Source organism: Podarcis vaucheri (genome assembly GCF_965113315.1).
Source record: "Podarcis vaucheri genome assembly, chromosome: 4".
NCBI classification, from domain to species: domain Eukaryota; kingdom Metazoa; phylum Chordata; class Lepidosauria; order Squamata; family Lacertidae; genus Podarcis; species Podarcis vaucheri.
The window spans coordinates 99,407,762-99,414,267 of record NC_138762.1 but is presented as its reverse complement, the minus strand read 5'-3'; positions in this window follow the sequence as shown (position 1 = coordinate 99,414,267).

Below are 6,506 nucleotides of genomic sequence, written 5' to 3'. Positions count from 1 at the left end.
AGCCAACCATCTTAAGGACTCCACTATGGATTTGTGTAGGGTCTACGCCTTAGCCTTTTTGTCTCCCAAAAATATCCTGCAAGGTATCCGAGGTTTAGGATCAGTTTTCCTTCTCCTAGGTGGGCTACCTTCCCAAGGCTGATGAGCCCCTTCTGCCTTTCACTTCCTGCTACAACATATGTGGGAAATTGCCTTCTTGAACACTGGAACAACTGTTGGTCTTAGCCGCTCAATCTGCTGGAGCCTGTCACGCAGAGAAAAAGGACTTCCGGTTTTCTGCAAAATTTCCCCAGTCTTCAGAACCAAATAGATGAATTGGTTTTCCTTCTTTTTGGTATGCTTTCTGAGTTGGAAACTGTGTCGCAAAATTTGAACAAGTGTGGAAGACAAATGAAAACTGCGTTCCAACCCAGGAACTGCAAATCAGGTTCATTTCACGTAAAATTTTTTAGACCATCCGAAATCCACAAGCATCCTTCTAAGGTTGTATAGTTTGTTCCAATTACACACTGTGAAGTTTTTTTGGGGGGTGGCATTCAGGAGAAGAGTGGTTAACTGAATTATTCATTAACTGATAATTAATGAGAACTATTAAATATTGGTAAAAATTAGCCATTACAGTGGTACCTCGGGCTACAGACACTTCAGCTTACAGATGCTTTAGGTTACAGACTCCGCTAACCCAGAAATAGTACCTCGGGTTAAGAACTTTGCTTCAGGATGAGAACAGAAATCGTGTGTCGGCCGCAGGAGGCCCCATTAGCTAAAGTTGTGCTTCAGGTTAAGAACAGTTTCAGATTAAGAACAGACCTCCAAAACGAATTAGGTTCTTAACCCGAGGTACCACTGTACTTAATTAATTGTTAGCGAACATGCTCAGAACATCCAGGATCCTAGTAGTTAGCAAAAAAGACAGATTGCTAATTATTCTTAATTATCAGAATTTAGGCAAAGCTGAAGAAACAAAAAAAGAAGTTTGGGACATTTTTACAAGAGGTCAAGGGGTACAGTGCCATGTAATTAATTAATCCATCTGAAAACATTCTTGCAATTAGATAATATAAGACAAAACAAGATGACGCTCAAAAAGATGCATCAAATATTACTTCTTCAAGGAAAACAATTTGTCTTTTAGTAGCTTTAAGAGTTAGGTTTTTACAGAAGTACTCTCATTCAAAGGACTTGTCATACAAGTTCAACACTTCCAAGATGTACAAAGAATAGTCTTCAGTTTGTGCATTAATTTTTTTAACGAAAATTGTTGACAACATACTAATTGCCCTCTGTTTGCAAGGTCCTAAAATATTTTTAAAAATAACTCCTTTGGGTAGCCTCATCAACACTGCCTGTGTTTTTCTGCAGAAGCTACTAAGCGCAGGATCCAAAATGATCTCCTGCCAGCTGAGTCGCAGCTTCATAAAAGGACAGAGAGGAAGGGGAGGATGAGAGGCCATGAGGTCAGCACAGTGCAAATGTGCTGGTGGAGCCAATCTGGCTCCACCAATCCTGCTGGCATGTTTGCGCTGCACCAACCTTGTGGCCTCTTCGTCCTTCTTCCTCTGTCCCAGTATTCATTAGGGGCTTAGCTGGTGGGAAGATGGGTGAGTGGTTGAACCCCACCATGTCACCTGCTGTTGGATAGACCACTCTCTTAAAGGAGATACTAAGAAGTGGATGAGAAACCTGGGCTCTCTAGCTCTTGCTGGAGCCCCCTACCATCTCTGACCATGTGAGCTGGAACTGATGGGAACTGGGCTTCAACAGCATCTAAGGTACCACATGTTCCCCAATCATTAATCAGATCAAGAACTGAGAGTAGCTGATAAATGAACCAGAGGACCTCAGTTAATCAGTGTTGTTGTAAGGCTCTTTAAGGTGAGTTGAAAGAAGAATGTCTGGCTAATTTGCCTGGGTTAAAATGAAGCTTTTATTGTTACAACGCACCCTGTTTTGGGTGCAGCGGTTAAAAACTCATCAAGCAATAGGACTGGGTTGTCAAACAGTTTTCTTTGCCTCTTTATGATTTGTGTATGATTTGTTATGGTCAATCTGAACAGAGAACGAGTCTCTTTGATCCAGGTTACATGCCGCCATGGTATCAGATACTGTATTTAAGAAATCTTAATCACATGAATTGGAATTTATCAGTGGATAAATTTGCATAAAATTAAAAGGCATATTATAATTTTTAAAAATGTCTTAAAAACATTAAATGTTTTAATTTTAAAAAATGTTTTAATGCGATATTTGTTTCCCAGATCCTGTCTTAGAAGAAGCATCTTTCCTGTGTGAGAGAAGGGAGGGTACTCTTCTAAATCATGTTGCCTGGTTATTTGGGGTCACAATTTCAGTTTTACCAAACTAATTTAAGCACAGATATCCTTTCCATGTAAAGAGACATGCTAGAAACGGACTGTGTTTTGGCTTTGGAACAGAGTTTGCAAGTTAAGACTTTGATTTCCCAGCTGACACCTTACAAGTGCTCCACCTTGAGAAAACAGGTTTCAGGAGCATCATTGCTACACAATGTCTTTCTACTTGTGTAACTGGCTAAACAGCACTGGCATAGTCCCGTGTGCCTGTAAAATAACATTAAATATTACTTTTGAGGACACATATGTTAAAGCTTCCACGAACAAATCTAGACTTGTGGCTGCTGGTAGCTTCTACGGTTGACCTCAATAACCCAAAGCGTGAAAATCAAAGCAGAGCCCAACCCAATGCACCTCAATTAAATTTCCAGGAGCCTTGTTTATTCTTCTCCACCTTCCACTCTCCCCCATCCGATTACTATTGGGCAAGGGGAAAGAGTGGGGATGAATCTGCCTGCACATCCCTGTTACTGTTGCTTCTGCACCCGGCCCATGTGTTGGGTGCTGAATGCCTGCAGCAGGGAACCTGCTGGATGCCAGTAGACAGTCTGCACCATTTAGAAGCCTGATTTTGTAGATCATGCATGGAAAACGTATGCAAGAGAAAAGGCTTCGTGCTGCAGAAGTTCAACTGCCAACAGGCAGAAGTCTTACTGCCTGGAGAGCCAGTGTGGTGTAGTGGTTAAGAGCGGTAGTCTTGCAATCTGGGGAACCGGGTTCGTGTCTCCGCTCCACCACATGCAGCTGCTGGGTGACCTTGGGCCAGTCACACTTCTCTGAAGTCTCTCAGCCCCACTCACCTCACAGAGTGTTTGTTGTGGGGGAGGAAGGGAAAGGAGAATGTTAGCCGCTTTGAGACTCCTTAGGATAGTGATAAAGCAGGATATCAAATCCAAACTCTTCTTCTTCTTCTCTTCTTACAAAATGGTGGGGGATAAGGGGCCAACTCTCCCACTCGCCCAATGGACATTTCGGGGACGGGAGAATGAGTTAATAGCACTTAGGTGGTTCCAGGTACTGTGATCCACAAGGTTGTGGCATGTCAACTAAGTCCTCACCCTCTCCCTGCAGCCTCAGTCATCAAAATGCATAACGTCAAGGGATAACCTTGGCAAGGTCAGCCCAGCATTAGGCAACTGGTTTAGGCAGCTGATTTCGGTCATCATGAAAGAGCAGCAAAATCGTTCAATTGATTATTATTCTTATTTCCAGAGGGGAGGAGTGCTTGAGGGGATTTTCTGGCCCAGGTGCCGAAATAACTTGAGCGTCTTTGGGTACTTGGATTCAGAAAAGGCCAACTAAAAATTATCTACTTGCATAAGAGGTTACTATCCAGTCACTAGTTTTCTTTCTTTTTTTTTAAATAAAATATTTATTGATTTTTTTTTTAAATATAACAGTAAAAATAAAAATACAAAATAAAAACAGTTAAAACCATACATTTTTTCCTTTACTTATTTTCTTTTAGCTTATTTCCCGGACCTCCTCATACCTCCCTTTTTTGTATTCCACTTCAATTTATTGGTTCAGCAAATTCTTACCATTAGATTTTAACCCATTTATAACCCTTTTTTCAGATCCTGTCACTAGTTTTCGTGTGACTTCTATATGCAAAATGGAGAGAGGGCACCATTTTGCCCTTGGGCCAGCCCTGTGCTTGAAAGACCAACGCAGCTCAGAAATTCCAACACCGATACATCAAACCTATGCAGCCAGATTTCTTGAAGATTTGATTTCCATGCACAACAATGAAACAGTCAAAACCAGTTTCCTACTGAGTGGCTGGGAAACTAAAATGCTACCCGTGGATCCCTTTGCAAGACATTAGACTTTTTAATGTTACAATTTTATTGTTAGACGATGCTGTCTCTGCATTAAAGCTGATTTATGCTCTCTTCGAATAATCTAATTTTATGAAGTATTGATAATATATCCATTTATCATGTTCTGTTTTATTTCTTGTACAGTGGTGCCTCACAAGACGAAATTAATTCGTTCCATGAGTTTTTTCGTCTAGCGAATTTTTCGTCTTGCGAAGCATGGTGTCAGAAAAGTTTTGGAAAAGCTTCAAAAATCACCAAAAACCTCAAAAAAGGCTACCACACTGTGCTCTATGAGTTGCTCCTCGAAGTCAAGTCGCAACTGTATTAACGGTGTTAAGAAAAAGGAAACAAACTTGCAAGACGTTTTCGTCTTGCAAAGCAAGCCCATAGGGAAATTCGTCTTGCGAAGCAGCTCAAAAACCGCAAAACCCTTTCGTCTAGCGAGTTTTCCATCTTGCGAGGCATTCGTCTTGCGGGGCACCACTGTATTAGATTTCCTTGAGGCTCTCAAGGAAAGTACAACACAGATACGCAGGGATCCTGTTCTTAGAGATTGACCATTCATCAGTTATATCAGCCTAGTATTGCTGAAAAGCTTGGGTCCAATATTTTCTTTTTACTTGCAATCTAATTATTTACTTTTGTTTTAGGACTACTTAGGTAGATGGCTTAAAGGAATGGAAAATCTAATAAAAATGCTAGCATAGAAGCAGAATCCTGCACACAATTGTTTGGATCCAAATCAACACATTATTACTGGGTGACCTCCACAAGGCAGATGATGTAGGCTAGCAAGCACAGTATTCAAGGGATCTGTTCAGAACCAAGATAGGGATGAAACGCCATACTGAATAAACAAACTAAATCTTAAAGATGTTATTGTTGTGAAAGCATCAATGCAAAAAAACCAAACCAACCACCAGCCCTTCCAAGACACATCCTCCCTAAAACACAGAACTGTCACATCTTGTTTTAGTTTACCTTCTCCTAACTGGAAACAGTCGCCATCCAGGGTTTTGCATTTCCATCTCCAAGATAAAGTCCTTCTCTGACAGTCTCAATGGTAATTTACCTTCAGAGTGAGGCTGTCACCCAATTAAAGAGATAATGAATTAGCTGATTGTGACTTTTAATCGAATTAAATGTGAACATATTTGCATATGAATAAAACAAGACCTTGAATTGAAGAAAGCATATTTTAGATAACACACATTTGGCAGCAGGCTTAGAAGAAGTATCCAGTAGAAGCAGTGACGACTGTGCCTGACATTTGAGGTTTTTATTAGAACTGTCCCCAAAATTTCTTTTTTCACTATTTGTTAAGGTGGATGGATGAACTCCCCCTGCAAAAGCATGAGGGGAGGGAAATAAATGTCTTTAAATTTTTCAGGAGGGGTTTTGGCATTCCTGGCTCATTGCTTTTTTCACAGGGTCACCATGCCACGTTGCAGAATGCCGCTCCCAAGCCATTCCACGTTTGGCAGTAGGAAGTGGCACGCGACTTTCTCTATAGCTTCCTGTTACCCACACTTCACGGTGACAACAAGTAAGGTCAGTGGCAACACCCTAAAAAATACAGAAATTTATCCTGTTCCCCAAACAGCAGAAACTTGGCTGCTTTCATAAGAATATATTCAACACCTGGGAAGGGGAGATTTCAACCCAGCCTTCGGTTTCATAAGTGTTTAGAAATTTTGATAAATAGCAGAATATAAATTTAGGGGTATCTGTAAACACACCCCAGCCAACTAAATGCATAAACCATTGTTTAATTTTTATAACTGTAAAGTTTGCAACACTATAAAAACAGATACAAAATAATTAGAAAACAGATCAAAATTCAGTCCTGACAAGAGAAATGGGTTTTCAGTAACAATGATCACTAAGGAATCTTAAAATCATGGAGTTATAAAGGACCTTAGAAGTCATCCAGCCAACTCCCTGCTCAGTGGAGAATGCAACATAATTATTTGAATAGGACCATTGTGATGCCCCAAAGCAGCAATCACCATGTGAGTATCATGATGTAAAATACCAAACCAGTAATTCAGCTTAACACATTGCAACTTACTGATTGTGATTGGCACAACTCTATCAGATCAGAAAGGAAGTCCTATAAGCAAGCAATCCATTGAATTCTCTGTAGATGCCCGTGCAATATTTACAGGTGCATCAATTAGAAGGCAACAAATAGGTCATTCGCTGGATTGGTTGATGCACTATGAAGCTTGAAAGGGGGGTTTAAAATTTTATTTTCTGGAATACATGGGAAAATATTAAAATCAAATGTCAATAATCCCTTGATTTACAA